Below are 26,941 nucleotides of genomic sequence, written 5' to 3'. Positions count from 1 at the left end.
TGTTACTGTAACTGTATTTTAAAAATGTGTGTAATTTAGGGTGGAGGAAGCGTGAAAATCCCATGATGTTGTTCCATGAACCCAACAACAGTGAGAGGACTGTGAAGACAAACCGTGAGTGAATGTGCGACTCATCTGTGCTACTTACAGCGTCGGTGTTCATCCTGAATAATTCATATTGGCACAGCTGCTGATCCTATGTCAGGATTTCCAGATGTTCCAAAACAAAACCCTTCCAGGTAATTTCTTCTATGTCCTGAAGCGATTCAACTGTTACATCACCGGCCACCTTATGCATCTGTAACATACTGGTTTTTTTTTCTGTGTGCCTGACAAGGAAGGAGCGTGTGTGACTCCTCTACCGCCTTCATGCTCTGCATGTCAACGACACATTTGGCCAATCAGATTGAGTCCTACTGCAAAGGGTTCCGCTGATATCTCGGCGTATTTGACTTCATTATTTCAGCATAGATCAAACCTTGTGACGAGAAGACACCAAAAAAGCAGACACATTTAGAAAAAAGGACCAAGGCAACAAGTGCTCTGCTTCTCAAATGCTCTTGTGTGGATGCACATGTGGTTCAAAACAACAAACAAATGGAGCCACGTTGTTTACGGTTAGACATTAGGTTCTGTTCACTTTCAATTAGAAGACAAATCAATATAATTTACTCAAGTTTGATTATAGTACTCAACGTTCTTTATGCAGCTCGCATACGAAGCACAGAAATACTGTGTAACCATGATTCCTCAGTGTAGAAGGATGCAGCATATAAATGCAAATGTATGCATATGTACAACACTGCATCATCTGTTAGGGTCTGTTGTCTATGAGGTTAGGTTCCTGTTTGTTAGTTTTTTCCATCAATTTGTTTTCCTCTTATGGAAAACAAGTCACTTTCTTGTTGTTCTGGTTTGAACTTCTGGCTACAGTCCATGTTTCCTTTTTTAATTCTTTAAATAAGACATCTGCTTCTTTAGGCCTTTTCTGGCCAACCTTAAAATCATCAACACCATGACATTCTGAATGTGGAGCGAAGAAGAAAGAGGAGAGTGGCCTTCCTGCTAAGCCTCAACAATATGGCGTTCTGCCTTCAGCCTGTACCGTAAACCAAACACCAAACACCGGGTCCAAGATTAAGTTCAGCACTACTGAACCAAAGGCACCAAAAGGCAACAAGAGTATGAGATAAACCACAGGAACTGTAATACTGTGGGCCTCTGGTACTGGAGGATATTAACAAATCTAACGAACAATGACTTCTGAAGACATTACGGGAGAAATCTGTTCTTCAAGGCGTAAAACTGGGCCAAGTAAAGAAACGCTGCACATTTTCAAAAGGCTGAACTACGATGCACAATATTGGATGTTTATTAACATCCAAATATTTTGAAAACCAAATATTGCTGATTACCAATGCGGCATGCTTGGAGCCCTGTTGCATTGAGTCACCCAGGAGGTGCCCTCAGCTCATTTGCAAAACGTTGAATCCAGGCAACTTTATGGAAATGAGACGGGACAGGCGGAAGTCCAATGCATCATGCAACTTTTGTAAAATATGTAAACTGGCTGACTAGTGGAATCCAAACAAGGTTGAGCCACTGCACCGTTCATTTCTCACCTCCAGAGATACTTTTGGCTCAATTGTTTGAGTAAAAAAGAGAAGGTTTGTGACTTTGTGACATCGTATTCATCTTCAGATATTAAAACAACAGTTGATCTCAACTATTAGGACAGTTTTACCTTCTGTGAATAACAAGTGAGGATGAACTATGACCCTCTTTTATTTTTTTTTCGTTGGTACAAACAGATCAGATTTTGCCTACTTCGTCTCGGTGAAAATGCTGCAGTCATTGATTCATCTCATCTCGTCTGTAGAGCAGCTGAAACAAACATCGAGGCCTGAATCCAAACTGAAGACTACAAAAAAACAAACAAACAAAAAAAAAAAAACAGAAAAACTCCTGAGGAAAATGTGGTGCCGGTATCCACTAAGAAGTCCTCCTTTTTTGAAAAAGGGCCATAAAAGTAGCTGCGAAAGCTGCAGATACGAGCCATATACACTATAAAGCAGAATGTGTCATCCTGTCATGATTAACAGTTTACCGAGATAGATTACACGGATGCAGAACATAAATGAATCATTCACACAAACTGGGTAAACATCTGAAAATAATAAAAACATTTCATCGCGTAGATATTTTAAGCAGCATTAGACCACACGAGCATTTTTAAACCCTTCTGAGGATATTACAAACAGGTTTAGTGTTGTCACCATGCGGTTCTTACTCAACTAATGTGCTGAATGACGTATTATGAAGGAGGTTGATGTGTAAGGACAGTAAATTAGTCAGTAACACGCTTTAAACCAGGTAAATCGACGTCCCCCCACCTATTTTTCTGTCCTGTGGCTGAAGCTGTTGTTGCTGGACACATGCAGCTGCAAAATGATGTAAGAATAAAGATATAAATTTAACTATGAAGATGGAAGGCTGGAGTAATGGACTAATTTCCATATTAGTGAATATGCTTATTCTATATACAGCACATTATAACATGTGAATCCAGAACATTATGCATGTGTATGTATATATTATGTATGTATGTTACAGTATGACAATTCAATAGTTTTTGATCCTAAATAATATGACAACGTTCAATAATTTGATAATCAAATAAAAGGCACCTCTATGTTATATGTAATGTAACAGTCATCCTGCTCATTAAACAACTTTATCAACTATTCAGAAACATCTAATTGGGATTGGAGAAATGGAAATAACATTTTTGAAAGACTTCACTTTTTCTATATTTTCATTATCTCAGTGAATTACAAATAGTTTAACATTTAAAGCAGATAAACACAAACTGGCCTCAATACTACTCTGTGTTGAATAGATCGTGTCAGAGCATAGATTCACATCTGTCCGTCTGCCTTGGATTTAATGACGTCCTTGTCAGAGAAGGTGGATTCAGGTTGTCTTTTTTTAAATTGAGAGGCTCTATTGGACCCAGAAACACTGTGATTTCTGTTGAAGATGGTTTAGATGGTTCAAGGCCTCCATATACAGAATAACGTTCAGACATTTGTTTTAACTCGTCACTGAAACTTTATCAATTTAAATCTGAAAGTATAAAGGAAGTAAGCACATCAACTAAATTAACCAACTCAAGTTGGGCTAAGAAACATTAACTTCCTAAATAAAGCAAGAATTGATTCAGCAATAATCTCTATAACAGGCACTTGCACATGAAGTTCAGAGCAACTAAAACACTGTCCATTGTTAAATCCTCACACACACGTTTAATCTGATGTCCTGAAGCTCAGTTCAGAAGATAAACTGCAGCTACCGCCACACCATGAACCATACTAATGCAAAACCTGATACTTCATTCTATTTAATAACAAGCAGGATATGGGAGCATATGCGGCATGGCTCGGTTGGTACAGCGGTCGTCTTCCAATCGGAAACTTGCAGGTTCGATTCCCATCTCTGCTTGCCTACATGCTGAAGCGACTTTGGGCAAGACACTGAACCCCAAACTGCCTGAGGGAATGCAGTGTGAGAGTGAGTGGTTGGTGGTGGTGGTCGGCGTGAGCGATGGTGCAGATTGGCAGCCTCTCCTCCGTCAGTCTGCCCCAGGGCAGCTGTGGCTACATACGTAGTTTACCACCATTGAGTAGTGACTGAATAATGCAATGTAAAGTGTATTTGAGTGTCCTGAAAAGCGCTATATAAAACCAATGCATTATCATATCCCATAATATCTGTAGAACCATTAATGACATTGGTCAGAAACAGAGGTTATAGCATAGCGAGTGACATCAAAGGTCCAAAATTGTGCAAAATTCATTTTCTAATGCTTTTCTAACAGTAACTTGAGACCCGTAGCCTGTGTGTGATGCCCCAGAAGAGAAGAAAAGTGCCTCAAAGGCTTCACCTTTTAGTGAACGTGTGCACAAACAGGCGATTCAGATATTTTCCCTTCATGATGTCATGTGGTGAAATAACCACTCCCCCTGGTAGTGGATAGTCACTTTGACCCCCCCCCCCCACGGCTAACTGAAAACTTACAATTATTATTTAAATACTGAATAAATTCAGTGTAATATGAAAAACCGTAACAGTTCCCCTTACAGTGAGCAGGAGCTAGCGTTAGCAACTTGGTAGTAACTTTAACGACACACACGACCAAACTCAGTAATATATTCAGACACACAATATTTTTAACCCACCATCTTCAGAAGCCTCTCCTTCTGGGTCAGATTCTGGTTCAAACTGGTTGAACAACAGTCTTCCTACGAGCCACAGCGATAAATCCACCGTAAACAATAACACATGGTACTAGAAAGTCGCGTCTTTTCCAGGGTTGCCAAATCTGACTCACTGTTTTCGGCTCAAACGCAACGTAAACTCCGTACGCCTCAATAAAAACCAGCTCAGATCTCGACCTCTGTAGAAACAGTAATAAAGTACACATCATAGACACACAACTGTACTAAATGAACAAAGAAAATAGGCAACACAAACAGGCTCCTCAAGAAGCCCAATTAGATGGAGAATCGCCCAATCTGGCAACACTGATCTTCTCCCTGAGAGGAGCATGGAGTAGACATGGACAGACACGGACATAGGAAACAGCCTGTTCTCAGTAGAACTCACTAGAGGGACTTTTAGACTGGAGGAGGACTGGATTCAGGACCACGGCTGGATTTGGGGAAATACACTTTGAATAAAATGCTGGAGAAATGACACCGATGTGAAATTGTTTGAAAAACTGTATAATATCGGACCTTGAAAGACATTTTCTAAACGTGTTTCAGAAGCATGAAGCTGGCTTGTTAAACCATTTCAACATTAGTTTACATTACTAAATCAGAGATTTACATCATTTTGTTTTGTAAATGACACCAAAAGCACCTTAAAATGTCTTAAAATAACATTGAACACCGTATTGCTCCTGAAAGAGGTTGAGCACCTTGTATTGAAGCGTTGTTGCTGTGAGTGTATTTGTATGGTCTAGTAAACACTTGAATAACATTGTAGTTGAACTACATGTTGGATCTTGCGGTTTGTCCCCCGCCCCAGGCCTTGCTCCAGCTGCGTCCATTCACAGCGCCTTCTGTAGTCTGAACTCGGGGGATTTCAAACAAGATTTTCCGTGTAGGAAGACGATACAGAAGCAGCTGCTGTTGTCACAGTCCTACAGAGACAATCGTTCTGTCAACCATCTTTCTGAGTCCCACGGAGGACAAGCCAGCTCTGAAGACACTCTGAAGACTCGACAGTCTGCAAATTCTTTTTGTCTCATATTCCAGAGGGAGCTGAAATTATTACTTCTTGATTAATACCAGCATCTGTTCCCAGTTTGTTACTGCGCCATCGTAAACCACTGATAATGACAATCTGGAGGAGGCTGAAATGAAAACTTTAAAACCTTTCGGAGTGGAACGCCTTGGAACTTGGTAAAGAGTTGTACCTCTGAAGCACAAGTTTTCTTCCTGATGTGTTTCTTTGTCTGTTCTGTGAAACGTCAGGTAATGGTAATAAATACTTATATCCCATCCACAAACTTTGGATCTATTCAAACCCATCTCTGAACTCCAAGAACTTCATATGCACCAATCTGACATGACAGTGAAACGCAGGGAGCCTGTTTAAGGTCAATACTGTTAATCTGGGGAAACCTGAGCTTCGCTGTTTTTCTCAAGGACACACAGTGTGTGGACTAGGGTTGAGCAATAGCACTGCAAAAAGGTACCTGAAAATAGCAACGGTATCAGTTTCATTACTTTCATGAAAAAATAAAAATCTGCTGCATCTGCACATATAGGCCAAATATAAATATACTCTTGACCATTGTTTCAGGTATGACAGTAAATAAAAATGAGCTGCACATCAAGCCAGAGGATCTTAACAAAGACCCGAGATGCCCTGTACGAACTGCCATGACGGAAAAACTCTTCCATCCCAGGTTTATATAATAAAGTTTAAAAAAAGGACTGACAGGTATTCCCTCACAACTGATATGTGGTCGTCAGTTAACATGACACCATTTATGTCGCTGACTGATCACACCGTTACACCTGAGCTGAAACTGTATAAATGTGTGTATAAATGCGTGTGTGTATATGTATGTGCATATATATATATATGTGTGTGTATATATATATATATATATCCTTCTAAATATATATATATATATATATATATATATATATATATATATATATATATATATATATATATATATATATATATATATATATATATATATATATTTAGAAGGATATGTATGTAGTATATTTATGTTTTTGTAATTCTATATTTATATAGACATGTATAAAATGTATATATGGTATATATCTATATAGCTGTATTATATAATTATAAGGATATCTGTGTACAAACTAAAAAATAGGTAATAAGGGGTGGGAAATTAAAAAAGTTTTGCACTTCTTCCCACTCCTTTTTTGAACAATGTGCAGTGTTCTGTGTTTATTTATTTATTTACTTTTTCTTTCTTTTGTATGTACAAATAGTTACATATTTTTTTATACATGTTCAAAATAAAATTCATTCATCCATTCATTCAAATTCAAACCGAAATCCCTCCAGACAACTTAAAGCTGTACAATGGAAAATCTTGCTGCTTCATGACTGAGGCTCCATCAGGATAAACTGTTACAAACACAGTTCAGGACTAAAAGCAAAAAAAACCCCCGAAGAACAGAGCGCACCCTCGGACTATAATATCGCCGATGCAGTGGAAGAATGAGAAAAAGCTGAATCGGGACTCCCAGAGCAGCGTCTCATCACGATAAGCTGACATTAGTTTGTTACAGACCTACAGATTAACAGCGGGAAAACCAGAGTCTCATGAAAGGAGCAGCGTTTCCCCGACGTGCAACTCGATGTGCATCGCTGCTGCTGATCTATTCATTTTTTTCTGCCTTGGCTCCGTAGAAACTACAGTTATAATATTTGGCGCCCCGGACGCTTCATATCCAGGTCAATTCACACACTTGTGAGTAAAGCACATGACAGGAGAGAAGAGGCTCCGTCTTATCTCTTCAACTAAAGTTACAACTTTTTGGTTTAATATAAAACCATAAGAATATACTATTCATTGTGTTCTAAATGTTATAACGTGATGACTTTTATTATTATAACGAGAGACTTATGTTTGAAGGAGAAAACGGTACGAACCTAAAATGATTTTTAATTAGTGACAGAAATACTGGACAGAACGGGAAAATGTGGGGAAGGTTTAACGGCATCAAAGTGAAACTGAGAAGTTGACTTCAAAACTACAGAACCTGTGAGGGAACATCTACCCAATGTAAACACAATCACCAGTAAAAAAAAAAAACTAATTTCCCTAATCTCTGTTAAGAAGAGCTGCTTTGCGGCTCGTTGATCTTCTTCCCTTCACGAGAAGACGAGTCGTATCGGAAAGATTCGCCCTCATTTAAAAGACATGGGGTAGAATTTTCAGTGGTACGACAGATGGATGAGTGCGTTCTTTGTGGTACTTCATCACTTGTAAATACTAAATATAATGTCTCTTTGTCTCCGGTTCGCCTTCAGATAAGAACCTTTTCATGACTATCAGCCTCATCACACCATATCATGCAAATCGACGGCAATGCTGACTTTCGCCTGTGCAGCAGTGGATGTAAAGACCATTCCGGTATGAACCACATCCCGTTGCAGGGCTCAGCGGCGGTGCATGACGTTGTGGTTTTGGGGAGAGAAAAGAACAGACAGTGGATTTTAATGAAGAACAAAAAAAAAAAAAAAGCTTTTACAAAAATGTCTCGAGGCCCGATGGCCTGAAAAGACCCGCGGACAGAAATGAGGCCCAGCCGATGATCATCAGAGGAGGACATGAGGAAGAACGAGACACTGAACTGAACAGGAAGGAAACACGTGGCCTTAAAATAAAACATAAAGCCAGAACAACAGAACATTTTACAAGGAAACACGAGAGAATATAAAACATGTAAACAAGGCAAAACCCCCCCCCAAACAAACCAGGATAACAAAACCACAACACGTTCTAACCGACCACAGGTAATTCTCATGACTCATTTTCCCTTTAGACATGAAGAATTAACACTACAACTGGGGACCGGGACATACAGTGACTTGAGCTTCGCCCAATAAGAATAATATCTTGATCAAAAAGCAGGTTTTTATGAGCTACTCCTGATTCCTCGTCTAGATTTTTCCAAATTTCCAAGTTCAATAAATAAGTGAATAAGAACTTTATTTTTTCATCCACCATCTACTTTCCACTGTGAAACACTAATCAAACACAACCGATAAAGCAATAACAGCCCATCACAAAGTGACTATTTTAGATGTCGTAATACCAATAACAAACAGTCATTTTGTTTTGATTCAGGATTCCCCAGGGACGCCCTGAGAGCCGGTCCAGCAGGAGCTGAAGAGCCACATTAGGCCCCCGGGCCTGATGAGGCTCACGTCTGGATTCATTTAGCTGCCGGAGATATAATATTATATATAAAGACATAATAAGAATAGATCCCAGGAAAGTTCCCTGTTTCATCCTCCAACAGCAGGACGCACACGCTGACGAGCTCTCAGGGGGACGAAGGACGGGAATAATTTATGCGCTGCGTGTGTGTGTGCGTGTGTGTGTGTGTGTGTGTGTGTGTGTGTGTGTGTGTGTGTGTGTGTGTGTGTGTGTGTGTGTGTGCGTTCCCTGCTTGAGGCCAAAACATTTTCACCTGCCAGCCTGGAATAAGGCCAACAAGAAAGAAAGCAAGATCTAATGTCCTCATAGTTCTGTTATTCAGTAACTTGTCACCAGGAAAAGCCTGGAGTCCAAAGTGTCTTTGTAAAATGGTCAAACAAAAATGAGCTTTAAAAAAAATGACTGACTTCATGCAACCACAAACACGAGCTCGTGAAAACGGAGAAAGTTAGTCGACTAATGATAAAAAATAACCGGTTTTTTCGATCCTTCCCTGTGAGCGCTGGCGATGGCCGCGTGCGAACGCCACCGGACGGTCGGGAATTCTAAAGTGACTGAAAGCTCAACAGAATCACTTCTTTATTTGAAAACAGAAGTGAAGTTTTCCCAGATGATGCAGAGACTATTTTATTATTAGCTTTCATAGAACTTTCCATCAGCAATACGGCTGTGAGTTGTTAGTGGCGTCAAAGTAATTTAAATAATGAAACACAAGCATGTCTGAGGAAAATTACGCCAAATGTTTCTGGCTTTGTTGGAAAACTCGCATTGTGAAATAAACAAATAAAATTCTGTGGCAAGAAGTAGAAGGAATCTGACAACGAAGACGAAGATGTTTGATGAAAATGTGACGTACTGTAATATCTTGTTAGTTGACAAAGACATTTCATTACACTTATGTAAGAATCTGCAGGTTGATTGGGTGGAATTATACAGGAAATGGGTCCTGAATCTTTTCCCTTGAGGGCAGGAGAACCAAACGCTGCCATAACGCTGCTATGGTCATTTATTATTTGTGGTGTCTTTAGTAAAGATATAACGTCAAGTCGAAGGTATTTTAAGCTTGCAGCGCCAAAATCTATTATCTTTTCAAATTGATTTTAACTCTACGTGTTAATCTTTAAACTTAAGACAGAAGACTTTTAGAATTTCATTGTATAATGACATAAAGATAAATTTAAAAAAAGTAAAGTTGACTGTATTTTTGCACAAGAACGTTTCATTAAAATTGTCTTTATGTTGAGCTTGTTGTCATTTTCTGTGGAAACTGTTTGGTTTCGTGAAAACATAGACATTTTCATGATGTAGAGTCTGCACCACGACAAAGAAAAACTTTAAATCTAAAGATTATTGTGGCTCTATGTTACTGGTCCGTCTCACTCAAGATGAAATTGAAGTTACTGAGATGAGTTTGACCGCCTGCTTTAGGGAAAACAAGCCTTTGGTTGAATGGTGAGGAAACAGCACTGATGGTTTGCCGGCACAGAGACGGGTTTGTTCTGCCTAGTTGACTAGTCTCTCAGCTTTTTATCTTATTTTTTGTTGTTGAAGCAGAAGGTGAAAAAACCCACCAGCATAACAGAGATACTTTGTGTTGTAGCATCCGGTCTCCTCGCAGACCAGCGACAGAAGCAGAACCAGACGAACGAGGAACAATGGCTGAAGTTGTTGGTAGTTTAACTCTGGGAGCCGGACGAGAGGCAGACGCCAACGGCGCCGCCACTCAATCGAGCTCTAAACGCACATGAATACCTTCTCGGATGTCTTCTTCGAGACTGGACTCAGGAATCTCTGACGTTGAACTCATGACTCAGAGAGTCCCGTTACTAAAAAACTGAGGAGTCCAAATTATTCCAGTGACGGTAAAATGAACTCAATAAGCCGTAAGACTGTAGAGATGTTATGTAACGCTCGGAATTCATAAAGATTCAGATTGTGCTTTCGTTTTCTAGACATTATTTTCAAACTAAGCTCCATATGAAATATATGCGGGCAGTCACATGAGCAGTGGAAATGACACAGACCTTCTATTTCTGAATCCATATCAAGCTTCCCATTGTTTCTCCTTTAGAGGCAGAAACATCTATAAACTCATGAAACATGGTTTTTTTCCCTCTCATTTAATGATCACAAAGTTTCAGTCTTCTCATGTGTACACACAAGATGACTACATTAGAGTGATTTAACAAAATTGATGCATGTTTTTTTTTAAATATTTAAGACACTATTTGTGTCATTTTGCTTCTTATGAATTGTGTCATTTGAGAGTTTTGGTTTGCAGTAACTACCGACTTCTTGACTTTTTGTGTTTACAACATTTCAGATGGAGGAAACTAATGCAAGCTTAAACGGGGAATTGAACCATTTGTCACCGTGATGATGTAATACCGGCATTTCTGCAGTGTATGTAACACTGAGGCTCGCTCAGTGAGACTATGGGGGATTAAAGCAGGAAGGCACTGTTAAAGACACACACACACACACACACACACACACACACACACACACACACACACACACACACACACACACACACACACACACACACACACACACACGTTTCTATGCCAACACATTAACTTCCATTCATTTCCTGGAGACTCACTTGAAACTCAGCCATCCCTTTTCCTAACCGAAATCAAAATCCATGCTCCTAACGCTTACAGGATCCACAAGGCTCGGTGTGCAGTAGGTTCAGGTCCCCACCAGACAGTGCAAGAGAAAACCATGTTCTTGTGGAGCTTGCGTCTTCACTTCACAAGTGAGAACTGAAACTAGTCTAGTTTCTGGTTTAGGTGAGATGGGCGCTCTAAAAATAACTGCTGTACGTTCACACAGTCTGCTGGGGTGAAGATAAGCTCTCCAAACTGCATATTTAAAAGAATTAATGAAAGAAATAATGAGTTGGTTCTTTCCATCACCTCAAGCCTTGTTCTTTAGTTTGCAACACAGCAACACTCTATTTCCTCTTATTCCGTCCTGGGCATCTTTTTGTAGCATTTTCCCTTCAAATGCTGATTCACAGCGCGTTATTTGTCCAAAAGAACTTCTGTATTTCGTCTTACACCCTTATATTCCTTCTATTTCCACACCCACACACACGCAGGAGGACAAACTCACCGTTGATCCGATCTTTTGGAATATTTCTGCTCCTGGGTAGAGGAAGATCTACTAGATTGGGAAGTGTGTGTGAAGAATAGCCCCGTCCCTGGTGTTTCTTCTAAGTAGCTTCCATCCCTCCCTGAAGGCTCCGGGTTCGGGCTCAGACGCGGACAGGGCGGCTGTGCGAGGCGGAGCAGAGCTCATCAACTGTTCGGAGGAGGAAGTTGGAGCGTTGCGCGTCTGACCGAGGCGGTGAAAAGAAAAAGAGGAACAAACACAAACACACGTCAAACAGTCCACTCTTGAATGGCACCTGCTGAAACGGCCCCCTTTTCTCCTTTGATTGCCTGTTGATTGTTCCGACGGTGCCTCAATTAAATGGAAAAAAGAGAGAAAGAACGCGACGTTGTGCGTAAAAGCGCACCGCAGATAACCAGCCTCCTTTTTCTGGACACGTTGTCCGCTTTTCTGCAACTTGGTGGTTAAATTCGCGTCGGATTTCGGGAAACACCGGGTGTGTGGACAGATGTGACATGCATGGTGTGACATGCAGATATTATTCAGCAGCAGCTCTCGCAACGCTGAGCGCGCGCTGCGCGCGCAGGTCACGACAGGCGGGTGGAGGGAGGCTGGTGGTGCGGGAGGCATGGTGGGCATTTGGATTCCCCCTCAGTCACAGCAGGCAACTTGGTATTAACACATGAGACAAAGCCTGTAATCCGTAATCATCGACCGAGATTAGAAATAAAATTCTCCATGTGATGGAGAAGGAGGAGCGGATCACGCTCTGAGGCGGATAACGTGAGGAGGGAGGAGGAGGAGGAGAAGGTGACATGTAACGGTATGAGAGGCGGAGGACAGGAGGACGACACAGGGTTCAAATTGGATGTCCAAACAGGAAAGATTCACAGGCAGTTTGAAGACATCGTGTGTTTCAACGTCCAAACGCAGGCCTCAGTTTTTTCTTCTTTTTTTTTTACGCTTTTTATGTAAATGAGACAGAAAATAGTTCCTCATTTAACAGGGCGAACACTCAGTTCAGTCGTTACACAAGAAGATTAGAAAATATTAAAAGTTTATGTTGAAACTTTTTCTCAAAATGATTTGTGTCGTTTCAACAGTATTTCAGTGTAATATTCCCAATAACTCATCCATCAAACATGTTATACTCACACTTTATCTAGTTTATTGTAAAAGGAAGCTGGAGCAAGGTTTAAGATATGTATCCAACATATTACTATTAAATAATATCATGCACAGCAGGCTGGAGGAAACACCCGTTCCAATCTATTATTAGGGTCCGAGCCCAAACACAGCTGGGTGAGACCCTATAGAAATTCAAGGAATTATCATCATCATCATCATCGTCATCATCATCATCATCATCTTACTATCATTAAGGACCAAGCCTGAAAGGCCTGGCCTCCGAAGGACTCTATTTTATTTTTAATGTTTCTTCTTGTTTTTTCTTGAGCCCAAATTTGACAACACTAATCGCGCTCCAATGTTGATCAAATTTGGCACGCTCATCAAGACTGGCAAAACAACTTTTGGTTTTCCCATGTATTTGAATGAGCAGAGGGAGGCAGCGAGATTCGGCGTTCGGAAATTTGATGGCTAATAAAAACAAAACCACTCGACTAATCAAAATAGTTGAACTGAATTATTGAGCAGGAGAGTTTAATAATATTTAAATAGTGTTTTGAAGCCGATATGATATTCACCCTCAGAGGAGAGGAGGGGTATCTGCACCTGATTTTTAGGTCTTCATGAGAGGACTTTTGGTTTCATCTCTCCGTGACATTAGTATGGGCCATGGTGGCCATTTTAGTGTTTCTAGGTGGCACTAGAGAGTACAATTTGGCACTCTTGGGGTTATTTTTTACATTTTCCTATATTCTTGCCAGTCTCGATGAGCGTGCCAAATTTGGTGAGCATTTGAGCGCGTTTAGTGGGTAAAAAGTATTCTCCCTCAGAGGCAATAGCATTTGCGTGAGGGACTTTTTTGGGTGAAAATCTTACTTTGAAAGGCAAATTGCAGACTTCCTGTTGATTTTAGGTCAGGGGTATCAATACGTGATTTTTAGGTCTTGAGGAGACAAACAATTGAGTTTTGGTGTGATCTCACTACGACATTTCTACGGGCCATGGTGGCCGTTTTAGTGTTTGGAGGTGGCGCTAGAGAGCACATTTTGGCACTCTGGGGGTTCATTCTTACATTTACTTAAATTTTTCGCCAGGCTTGATAACCTTGCCAATTTTGGTGAGCATTTGACCGTGTTTAGTGGGATTTGTGCTCGGTCCCTAAGAGATGCTTTGCTTAAGAGCTGGAAGGTTCTAAAGAACCATACTGATGATTTGTGTATGTTTGTGTTTAGTCACTGGTGGAGCTGAGGGGATGTGCATGTGCTTGTTGAGGTTGATGTTGTTGTGTCTGGGGATGTTGTGGTGAATTGTGCTGATGACAGGAAATGCAGAGGCCGGGGTCATGGATGTGCTTTAAGTAGTCAACAGTTCATGGAGTGACCAGTAGGGGGCACTGTGGTGAGTGAGGATCACAGGTGAGGGCATGTACCAGGAGTGGCTAATCAGATGAAAGGTTGATGACATCACATGATGTCATAAAGAAACTTTAGAGACTTTAAAGACTTTAAAGACTTTAAAGACATTAAAGACTAGAGTTTAGACTAAACTGTAGTCTTTAAGAGACTTCACTTACACAGGAGATTCACTCTGGAAGAAGAAGGAGAAGAACGAGCTTTGTGACGACTTTATACACAAATATCTCCACAGCGCAGATATTGTGACACTACAAAGACGACCCTCTGCCAGTTTAATCTTCTTTAATTGATTTTCACAGAGTTTCACGCAGGTAATTATAGACATTTCATTGTGTGAATCCTGATTCTGACAACTATTTGCATTTTTTCACTCACTTCGGCTCCTGCAAACCATTCAAGTATGAAAATATGCTTTTTTTTTTTTTTTTATTAAGAAATTCATGCTATGTTGTAACTTTTTAAAATATTTCAGTCTTTAACATGACAAATCATCCCTGAATGATAAATAGTTTTTATGAAAAGTTGGTAAAATATACATACAAACATCCACACATACATACATACATACCAATAAATAAATACACACAGAGAAAAACATAACCTTGCCCTAACTTTCAGTGGTGAAGCTAAAATTTCTAGATACCAGAGGAAACTTTTTGTGTCGGTCTCTCTCACTATTTGGATCTCAGCAACTCCATGGCAACAGATGCTGATCTCCTTCATTCTCCTCCATAATGCTTGTTTCTTTTGTGATGAAAGAATGGAACTTGAACGTCATCCTTTTCTTTTTCTCTTTCATTTCAGTTTGATTGCGAGTTCACCTGTGAGAGGCAAACCGGAGAGTTTTACCGAGGTTTCTAATTGACAAGGCTTTATTTTTACACCAGCTGACCTGATCCTTTTTGGACCGATAACAATACAGGAAGAATGGAAAGCCTGATGTCAATACCACTGGTTCCACAACTGGATAATGAAGAAGGAAAAATCCTTCACGAGGTGGTGCAGCTTTTGAATGTAAGTTGTTGTTAAATACATTTTATAAGTCATACGTATTTCCAGAGGAACCATGTAATTTTGGATTTAAAAGACATGAGAGAGAGATATTGAAGACATTTACTAAGGTACTCTGAAAAAGTAGAATTGGGAAGGTTTAATAATTGTCTTTGGTTGTGTTTTACAGTATGTTATGGTTGCTCCTACACTAAGCCGACCAGAACTGGCAACAAAATTGATGGGAGTTGCAGCAAAGTTTATGGAGACGCTTAGCAACCAGAAAGTGAAAATCCAGTCACTTGGAAAACAGGTCACTGATGTGAATGAACTGCTGGAACATGCTGAAGCAAGTGTGTGGACTGAACATCCTCCTGAAGCAAGTGTGTGGTCTGAAGACCATCATGAAGCCAGTGTGTGGTCTGAAGACCAGCCGGAAGCCAGTGTGTGGTCTGAAGTCCATCATGGAGCCAGTGTGTGGTCTGACATCCATCCTGAAGCCAGTGTGTGGTCTGAAGACCATCATGAAGCCAGTGTCTGGTCTGAAGACCAGCCTGAAGCCAGTGTGTGGTCTGAAGACCAGCCTGAAGCCAGTGTGTGGTCTGAAGACCATCATGAAGCCAGTGTGTGGTCTGAGGACCATCATGAAGTCAGTGTGTGGTCTGAAGACCATCATGAAGCCAGTGTGTGGTCTGAAGTCCAGCCTGAAGCCAGTGTGTGGTCTGAAGACCATCATGAAGCCAGTGTGTGGTCTGAAGTCCATCGTGAAGCCAGTGTGTGGTCTGAAGACCATCATGAAGCCAGTGTGTGGTCTGAAGTCCATCGTGAAGCCAGTGTGTGGTCTGAAGACCATCATGAAGCCAGTGTGTGGTCTGAAGACCATCCTGAAGCCAGTGTGTGGTCTGAAGTCCATCATGAAGCCAGTGTGTGGTCTGAAGTCCATCGTGAAGCCAGTGTGTGGTCTGAAGACCATCATGAAGCCAGTGTGTGGTCTGAAGACCATCATGAAGCCAGTGTGTGGTCTGAAGTCCATCATGAAGCCAGTGTGTGGTCTGAAGACCAGCCTGAAGCCAGTGTGTGGTCTGAAGACCATCATGAAGCCAGTGTGTGGTCTGAAGTCCATCATGAAGCCAGTGTGTGGTCTGAAGACCAGCCTGAAGCCAGTGTGTGGTCTGAAGGTATGTGATCGTTGACATCATGAGTTTACAGAAAGATTTCCTCTCACACATTGACGGACACTGATCAGAAACTTTCTGTTTCTTCACAGATAACAAGGATCTTCGTCCTTCTAAGGAGGTAAATGAAGAAGCTACTGAGATTGTAGTGAGATGAAAAAAGAACTTATAGTATCTGTAGATTTGTTCCTTCAGTACTGAAAATATGTAGTCATACTTACAGCAGAAGCAGTCGATACTAATATGAAGTCAAACTTTAGTGCAAACCTTCAGTTATTCATGTGTACTATTTCCTTAGTCAGGGCAGGTTCACTTCTACTTCATATAGATATACTGTATGATTAAACATTGTATTTGGGCTGATGTTTCAAGTCATAGATGATCAGATCAAACCTGACATTGCATGTCTCATTATTTTGTGAAGCCTCAGGTGGATGTACTGCTGGAGAGCATCAAAAACTCCACCGAGACGATCTGGTCCTCCACTTCAGAGTATGAAGTGGAGAAGGTCCTGGGCTCTGGTGCTTTTGGAACTGTGGTCCAGTGTCTTAAAAAGCCCTCCAATCAAACAGTGGCGCTGAAAATCATCAAAGACGATCAACACGCCAGAGAGGTAAAAGCAGAGGAGACACATTAAAACACTCATTACCACATTCATGTTTATCAGTCGTTGATTTCATGTGATCTTGTGTGATTCTAGGTGGAGGTGCTGAACACCTTGACGGCTTTAGGCGCAGAAGAATTCAACATCGTGAGCTGCAGCGACTCCTTTATGTTTAAAGGATTGTTGTGCCTGGAGTTCAAGAAGCTGGACGTCAGTCTGAAGGAGTACATCGGCGCTCGGGGGCCTCTTCAACTTAAAGAGATTCGGCCAATGCTCCAACAGGTTTCACCTTCTTATCTTCTTTTGGCTTTTTATTTTTTATCTTGTTTTATATCTCTTGATCTCATGTTTTAAGTTATGTAAAATTCCCAGCTTTCATTATAACATAGATGCTATTTTAAAGTAAGAGAAAAGAAATGATGAAATCCACAGTAAAGGATTAACACCGTGTTTAGTTACTGTAGATTCATGTGGATCTTCAGTTCTTTGAATTGATAGTAACAATATAGAAGTTTCTGAAATGCATTTCATTGTTCCTGTTGTTGTGTCTTCTGTTTCAGATGGCCGTTGCTCTGAGTTTACTGAAGAACAATGGCATTATCCACACGGACCTAAAGCCGCATAACATCATGCTGGTCGACACTTTCCAACAGCCACTTAAAATAGAAGTGATTGACTTCGGGGAGGTGATGCGTCAGCCGCACAAATATGTGGGAAGAACTATCCAGACTTTGGTGTTCAGGTATGAAAACCACATCTGTTCTGCATATCTGGAACATATCTGGATCCACACTGTGAGCTGACTTCTCAGTTTCTTTATCAAACCACCTCATAACCACTTCCCTGTTTCTGTGTCTGTTTCAGATCTCCAGAGGTCGTCCTGGGAGTTCTTTGTAGCCACGCTATTGATGTCTGGTCTATGGGGTGCATCGCTGGAGAAATGCTGACAGGAACCCTCCTGTTTAACATCTGGTCGGAAGCTGAACTGGTCAGTAATACAATTCAGACTGAACACAAATAGTCATTCCAACCTCTTTGACAGGAAGGTGTAATAAGTGATTCATGATACAGTTTGTAGTCAGTAGTTTTAAGCACTTAGTTGTTGCATAGATATAGATGTAATACATCTTCCACTCAAATTAGTACTTCGACAATTAATACGTATTGCCTGGAGTATTATTGGTGTGTCTTTTGAAAGCATGCTCTGACACTGTGTTGACTCCACAGATGGAAAGGATCGTATCACTCATTGGTCAGCCACCAGACAACGTGTTGAAGGCCGGGATGTATAGTGACTATTATTTCAATGAGACAGGCTCAGGTGATCCGACCCAGGGTTGGGTTTTCAAGGTACTATTTGTTGTCTCTTCTTCGACTGTTTGATCAGTGAAAGTTGTGTCTTTTCTGTTGCCTTCTGCATCGGAGGTAAATTAATTATTTCTTCATTCCTCTCTTCAGTCATCAGAGTCAACAGAATATCCCCCGGGCCCCAACATGAAACTGAGCGATCTTTTAAAGGTAGTTGAATTTTCTTGGAAAACATTTTTGTTTCTGAACAAGTTCAGTTCTTTTGCTGAATCGTTTCTACTTTGCTTTTCTGTCCCTTCAAGGTCGCTGCTGCAATTCCAGCAGAGGATGAAGAAGCTGTTGAGTGCGACCGGCTCTCCTTTGTTGATTTGGTGCAGAGGATGCTCCACACGGATGCTATGGAGAGGATCACACCAGAACAGATCCTCTCCCATCCTTTCATCACCATGAGCCACCTCCATCATCAGAGCTACCACAGCTAGTAAGTGTGTGTACAAGTACTCAATGTCATCGTGCAAAAAATATATGAAGTAGTTTTGAGCTTAATGATCGTTTCTCTTCCAGTGTGAAATCTTCTACCGAATGTATGAAGGTTTGTAACAACATGACTCCTGACTGCACCTCTGCCGAGAAGTAAAATACTCCATTGGACAGTGACCCAAGTAAGAACATCAATAACAAGACAACCTCTTGGGAAAATCATTGAAAAATTACTTCATCAGCTGGACGGGCTTTATTTGACATCGAGCTAACTTAGATAGCAGCACCAACCTCGGTTGATGAGATGTTTAACCAGCGTTGTTTAACTAAACAAATGTCATTGAATCTTTCAGAATTCAGCTCACCAAACAAGGAGAATATCTTGTCACGTTCCATATCCTGTGGCAGAGAGGAGAACGTTGAAGACGAAGACCTAGAGACATCTTCAGTCAAAAACATGGAGGTCTGCGGCAACTGCAGCATTGATGGAGAGGAACATATTCAGCCATCTTCCTCCATCACCACTGGCTCTGACAGCGTCCATCAGACCAGGAAACGTCCTTCGTCTAAGCCGAGCAGTGGGGACCAAGTGAAACAACTGTCGGCCATGACGAAAGAAAAGGATGAGAAAATTAAGGAGAAGAAAAGGAACAGAAGGAGGAAGAACAGGACGAAGAAAAGGAAAACATTTCCTGCAGCATGAATGGAAGAATAACCCTGTAATATCTGTGTGGCCGGGTCGGGCTCGACCCTCTACTCTCGTCTCACTGAGTTCTCTGAGTTGTGTTGTACGAAGGGATGAGACGGAGACCATATGTTGCCACTGGAGCAGGATTTATTCCAAACCAGCACTGTAAAATAAACTAAAAGCAGTAGAGGAACCTCTGGGTTTCACACACACACCTCTCTCCTCAGCGGAATCTTTTGCCGTCTCAGTTAATGCACGTTTTCACACAAACAACATTACAATATTGGAAACAAAAATAGATTGTCAGGCTCAGTCGCATTTTTCTATGTTTTATAATGAACAATATAAAATAAATGCAAGAAGAACAACATTTTTAAATAATGAGCTCACCTATTGGTGTAAAATAAAATTAAATCAGTAAAGGAACCTCTGGGTTTCACACACATACACACACACACACACACACACACACACACACACACACACACACACACACACACACACACACACACACACACACACACACACACACACACACACACACACACACACACACACACACACACACACACACCTATAAAAGAAAGAGTGAGACACAGCAGACTTCATAAAGAAATATATATAAAAAATGAATGAATGAATGAATGAATGAATGAACGAATGAATGAATGAATGAGTGGATGAATGAATGAATGAATGAATGAATGAATGAATGAATGAATGAATGAACGAATGGATGAATGAATAATTGGAAATAAGTAAACATGGAAACAATAATACAAGATGAAAATAAGAGCTGAGGATGGACTTTTGTTGAGTTATAGATCAATTGTTTAAACACACCTGTTACATCTGGACTTGACCTAACTTGTCGTACCTCTGTATGGACTACAGCAGGTGACAGGGAGGGTAAGGCTGCACCAAGAGCTGAACGCCACACACTGAAGCAGCAAGTCATGGACTTCTTCAGTAGCAAAGACATTCTGATAGACGGTCAAAATATAGCTGTTTGCTCCACTGTGAGCCAAAGACAAGACCACAGGTCCAACGTCATCACTCGCTGGTCCCACGCCGGGCGCCACCTTCGTGTGTTCTCACCACCCGCAGGAAGGTTCTTAGTCGGTGCAATGTGATCTGGGTGACAGTGCTCAGACTTCCACCCCCGGAAACGGATAAGTGGGAGAAAATGGATGGATTTTGGTGAATTCTTGCCCAAATTTACACATTTTCTAGAGCGATTTCATCCTAAGGAGAAACTCCAATCCACTTCAACTACAAGGTCCTGGACATGAAAAGGTGCCAGAAAGGAGAAGAGATGAAAAGAAGTTTGGTTTCACAACAGACACTATGTTCAAAAAAGTCACATCACAAAGTGAAACTGCTGTAAAAAAAAACTAGTTTTACTGTGGCAGCAGAGATCGCAAAATCAGCCCGACCCTTCAATGAGGGAGAGTTCGTGAAAAAGTGCGTGATGAAAGTTTGTGAGCTTGTGTGCCCAGTGACAAAGCATTTTCAAATGTGAGCCTGAGCAGAAACACATGTGATCTGGCCATCAATCTATAAGAGCAGTTGATGGAAAAAGGAAAAGATTCTGTAGCATTCTCCCTCGCTGTGGACGAGAGCAGTGACACAATCTGATGCTGCCCAGCTGTCCGTCCTCATCCGCCGAGTGGACTCAAACCGGTGTGTTACGGAGGAACTTCTGGGATTCAATGCATGGCACAACCACCGGAAAGGAAATCTGTGGAGAGGTTTACAAATGTGTAACTGAAATGAAGCTGCCGTTGGACAAACTGGTGGGATTAACAAGTGATGGTGCGCCAGCGATGTGCGGTCAAAAGAGTGGACTGGTGGGCAGGGGTCAGGAAAAGATGCGAGAGGAGAACTGTGCAGGTGAGCGAACTGTTTGTCGCTGCATCTTACATGAAGAATCAGTGTGTGGCAAAGCCCTAAAGATGGAACATGTTATGACCACAGCAACACCAGTAGTTCACTTTATCAGAGCCAAAGGTCTGAATCACCTCCAGTTCCAGTCTTTATGGAGGAGTGTGCTTCGGAATACACAGACGTATCACACAGAGGTGAGACGGTGAAGCCGAGGAAAAGTTCTGAACAGACGTTTCGAGCTGCATGAGGAAATATGTCAGTTTCTAGAAAGCAAAGGGAAAGACACGGCAGCTCTTTGGGAGTAAAAGTCTCTGTGTGAGCTCGCCTTTTTGTGTGACATCTCGAGCCATCTCGATGAACCTGCAGCTTCAGAGTATCATCGCGGACATGCAGGGAGGGCATTCAAAACTGAATTGTGCCCGCGGGAGACTCAGATGCTGCGACAAAACCTGGGCCATTTTCCCTGCTGCCAAACCATGCAAACACAGATCTCCACCACCGTGTTCCCATGTGCAGTTTGCTGAAAAACTCGCCGGTGATTTGCCGATTTTGATGTCCAGAAATGGAGGTTTGAACTGCTCAGCAATCCGTTTGCAGTTGACGTGGAAAACTCACCAACCAACCTCCAAATGGAGCGGGTTGAACTCCAGTGTAGTGACACACTGAAGTCAAAGTATGATGCGGTGGTCGCTGCACAATTTCCACATTTCCTCCCTGACACGAAGCCTCAGCTCCGCACCGAAGCTGCTCAGACGCCCTCCATGTTGGGCAGCACTGATCTACGTGAGCAGCTCTTCTCTTCGATGAAGACGAAAACACCTCACAGGAGACGTCTGACTGATGAACACCTTCGCCGGATCCTCAGGATGTCCTCAGCTCAGAGCCTGAGACCAGACAGTGAGGAACGGAGGCGCCAGGTATCTGGCTCTAACTCATCAGACTAGATCAGTGTGGAGCAAACTGAGCTCCAATGAAAGTTTTCTTTATGCACTTTTTTGTGCCACTTCAAGGAATGAGTTTGAATGGTTGCATGTTCATTGAAAGATACTACTATTAGTTATTTGGTTTATTATTGTTATTTTACTTTTGGAATGGTTATTAGCCTGTGGGAAAAGGTTACTGTTTACATTTAAACCAGAAGGCTGCAAATACAAAAGAGGCATATGATCTTTAATTTGAATTTTATTTATGAAATGAATACTATTGTTGTAGTTTTTTTTATTTGAAATTCTATTTTGCATGTCTGAAATATTAACTTATATACTGTCTGTATAGTATTAAACTTTGCTTGTACCAAATTCAATGTAAAGCAAAGCAAAACTAGTTTGGACCCTTATGAAAACCTTCAATGTTTTCTGGAAGAAGATTATTCAATAAATATCAATGTTGGCCCACGACTTTGTCCAAGTTTTCCATTTTGGCCCATTGTGTATTTGAGTTGAGAATGTCCAAACATGAGACAGTTTAAAATGCTATATGAAAATATGATTTTCAAAAGGTACGAGGAAGAAGAAGGTGTGGCCAATCACTAGGCTATTTTTAGGGGCAAATGTCTGGTCATTTATTTTGGTTATTTCTATTGTTCGTTTCTTTCCTTGCACTGTGGGCTTGTGTGTGGGTGTAGGTGTTTATGTCTGTAGATATGTATGAATGGACGTGTATGTATATATATTCTGTGTACTGCACAGGACACCTGTGTGTGTGTGTGTGTGTGTGTGTGTGTGTGTGTGTGTGTGTGTGTGTGTGTGTGTGTGTGTGTGTGTGTGTGTGTGTGTGTGTGTGTGTGTGTGTGTGTGTGTGTGTGTGTAAGAGATGGAAGGAAGTAATTATGTTATTGACTTGGGACAAGGGGTGAGAGTAAATAAGTTTTACTTCTTCTCACTCCTTTTCGAATACTCATCTGATGATGTTTTTTCTTCCTTTATTTTTTTTATTATTATCACTGTTATTCATTTCTTTCTTTATTTGAGAGGAAAACTCTGTTGTTAATTTTCTGTTTGTTCTTATTTGTTTTCGCACCTTATTCGAAATAAACATTTCAATCAATCAATCAGTTAGGAGGTAGCGGTCCTGCTGCTGGCTTGTTGCCCTCCTATGCCCCCCTCCACGTCTCCTGGTGTCCTGGCCTGTCTCCTGGCGTCTCCTCCATGCTCTGGACACTGTGCCCGGAGACACAGCAAACCTTCTAGCTCACATTGATGTACCATCTCGGATGAGCTGCTCAACCAGAACCTCTCCTTAATAGCAGTTGTCTTGATAATCGCCTCTCATTTCCTCATGTTGTCTGTTTCATTTGCACAACAGGAGCAATTGATTCACGATTAGTGTTGCTTCCTACCTGGACAGGTTGATTTCACACCAGTGTGATTAACTTGGAGTTACATTGTGCTGTTTAGGGGTTCCCTTTAGTTCTTTGAGCAGTGGAGTTAACCCACATTTCCATCGTCGTCCTCTGACGTGCGCCAAACCTCAACATGCATCATGTTTCAACGTGCGTGGGTCGACGAAGACCCATTTCCATTCAACGCTGCTTGCAGCTTTAATTTTCTTTGGGGTTCAACCAGATGAGGTGCACGGACGACTCGTTCACAAAACTGCAAACCCGGACAACTCGTCATGTGAACAAATTTTTTCAGCATTATTGATTTGAAAAATTGGACTTCAAAGTATATTTGACACGTTTGGAAGGATTATTATGTATATTTGACACAAAAATCTACTTTTTCTATTTGTTCTTGTCTAATTTTTTTTAACAAAAAACCCAGTACCCCTGAGGTTATATCAACTCTCTCTATGTTTGAATAACTTCTGGATATGAGGTGGAAGATTATAATTATGCGTCGTATACATTACAGGTAGTGTATTAAGTTTGACAATGTTGTGTGTTTTTAGCGTATTTGATATGGCAAACAGATGGAGCATAATAATAATCAGCTTGATTCCTTCTTCTGAAGTTAAAAAAATTGGATCAATGTTTGTTTTGTATAATTATTTCCCCGTCTTTCCACACCATAACTCAGATATGGAAGAATGAGGGCGTTATGTAATAAGTTGAGTGCATTTTTATCTAATACTGATCTGATTTTACACATTATGCCAATATTTTTTGCTAATTTTGACTTCAAGATATTTATATGTAATTACAAAAAATGTATTTACATGCACTTGTTCAATTTGTTTACCATTAAGAGAATGGTAAACAAAGAGAAACAAAGCCATATGGACATATACTAGATATATGAAAAATATATAAAAAATCAATTACAAATAATAATATGTAAAAGTATATTGTACAGGATTTATTTTCTCCAAAGAATTCTGAAATCTCATCCATGGATGAGTCGTCCGGCGTTGCAGTTTTGTGGACGACATGTCCTACATTCACCAGATGGCCTCTAATAAAAGGCTGAAGACCCTGTCTGTCCCCTCTACTTCATCGAAAACCTGACAGTGAAGCCAAACACTAGAGGACACAACTGCCGTCATATGAAAGAAAATAATTTCCAGACTTCAGAGGTCCGTAATAAAGGCTTTGCCTGGCCCTCCTTGACACACAGTTCCTGGATTCAAACCCAGAGCCTGCAGAAGAACACTGTCAGATGGCAAAGGAGTGTTGATAATCAATCAATCCATTGATCAACCGACCAAACAACTACATGACCGATCTACCGACTGACCCTATCGACTGACTAATCAACCAACCAGCCACCCAACAACCAACGAACAGACCAAGCAACCTACCGACCAACTAATAAACCAAACAAGCAATCAAGCAACCAACTAACTCAAGCAACCTACCGACCAACCCCCGTCCGTCCCAGAGGTTTCCTGTTTCGAGTTTGCATGTTCTCACTGTGTGTGCAACTGAGCATGGATTATCTCTGGATTCCTCTCATAGGCTGAAAACACTCATTTAAGACTAATTGATTCACACGCTCACATTCGCGCACCAGTGGAGGCTGCAACCGCCCTACCAATCAAGCCATGCCACCATGTTAAACCTATAATGAGGATAAACATGAATTGTCACCACTGGGACACAACGCCATCCTGTTCTTGCTCGCCTGTCCATGGTCTAACCTGCCTGTGAGCAGCTCCTGCACCTCATGACCAAGTATCGTAGACATCAGTAGAGAAGTTGAATAAATGGATGGAAAGTTCAGTTTAGGTCGTTCATAAGATAAGTTCTATTCTGATTATTGTGTAATCATCTTACATTTATATTTAGAAACAAAGCATGAAAATGGAAAAGATTTCACAAAAGGAAGCAAGAAGTTCTTTCATAATAAATAAATAAATAAATAGTTCATTTGTCACTTCCTCTTGCTGAACTGTACTGCAAATGTCACCTGCGGTTCCTGGACCTGCACTTTGGTGTCTAGTTACCAAAGTAACTACTGTATCTGAACTGATGTGGGACACATCACATCTAAGGTTGATGTATTTGCTTTTGATCCTTTAAGAGAGCAAAAGAGCAAAAGAGCAAAAGAGGCAAAAGAGGCAAAGAGGTTGTACTAATTTGACCTTACATGGGCGGTATGCCAGAACAAAAGCCATCTGACAATCATATTATCAGCGGGTTGTGGCACCCACATGAACAATATGTATTCCTCTAAAGTGTAGTTGGGCTTTAACTCTGAAGTTCATACATTTTATCTGTGTGAACAATCTCAGTATCTAAATTTGTGACATTTTTAGATGAAATTAGCCTGATCAGCGCGATACATTAACAACCTTATGCAACCATGAGCTTCCCCTCTACAAGCCCTCTGCATGTTGTTGCTTTGAATCAGCTGTTTTATTGTTTTGTTGCTGCTTCTTTTCATCATCAGCTTTTTCTTTCTCAAAATCCAGACTTTGGAGCATCTTCCTCGTCTAACGTCCAGATTATAGAGCATCTTTCTTCCACTAACTGATGTAAATTCAGATGAAGAGTGAATTTGATTGACTGAATTGTGCTGACTCAGCTAATCTGTAAGAGCAACATGAAAGACAAAAAAACCCCTAATATTTATTTTTCTGTATTTTGTCCAGTTTCTCAAATGTGTGTCTTCCCTCTCTGAATAAATATTGGTAAGAAGACTGAGCAGAAGGTGAGTGTGTAGTTTGACGGACGGGCATTGTGTGACAGTCGCAGAGCTTTAGAGGACTTACAGTCACACAGTCAATCATGTGTTAATTAACACAGATGCAAATGGAATGGAAAGATGATTTCATCCCCGGGACATTGACAAAATTTTGCGCCTAATGGACAATAATGGCATCAGAGAGAAACAGTAGGAATCAATACAACAGCATTAGGACTCATATGGCTGAGAGGTCAGGATCAAATGTGCTTTTTCACAAAATTATTAGGTGAAATCACGTCTCACTGGCCGACCCTGGCATCCATATCTTTATATCAACACACACTGGAGACCTAACGGTGCCCAACCAGCAGCTTAACAAGAAGCTGTCACAGGTGTGAATGGAAAAACTTGCAAAATATGTGCCGGCCGAAAATGAAAAAGGGGAAGAGGAACATATTTTTTTCTCTCGCCTCTTCTGTCTTTCTTTGTTAGCCATGTAAGACTGGGGGGGTGGCTGAAACAAAAAATAGCTTGCCAGTAACAGCGATGCCGGGAAAGTGAAACAAAAATA

General features: G+C 41.1%; 1 protein-coding gene across 2 annotated transcripts in view; it reads right to left on the bottom strand.

The window, feature by feature from the left end:
- hck (HCK proto-oncogene, Src family tyrosine kinase) overlaps positions 1-11,821 on the bottom strand; it is a 33,137-nt gene extending 21,316 nt beyond the window's left edge. The window contains exon 1 of one of the 2 annotated variants that reach the window (XM_080470302.1): positions 11,627-11,821. The gene's annotated coding sequence lies outside the window, so the exon portion shown is untranslated. Of the gene's footprint in view, positions 1-148; positions 278-11,626 lie in introns of those variants that run through there. The other variant, XM_080470303.1, reaches the window with a different exon arrangement.
- Between the last annotated feature and the right edge of the window lie 15,120 nt (positions 11,822-26,941).

This window comes from Lipophrys pholis (genome assembly GCF_963383615.2).
Source record: "Lipophrys pholis genome assembly, chromosome: 8".
In the NCBI taxonomy this organism is placed as follows: Eukaryota; Metazoa; Chordata; class Actinopteri; order Blenniiformes; family Blenniidae; genus Lipophrys; species Lipophrys pholis.
Note: the sequence above shows the minus strand (reverse complement) of the source record. Positions and strands in the feature narration are given on the sequence as shown.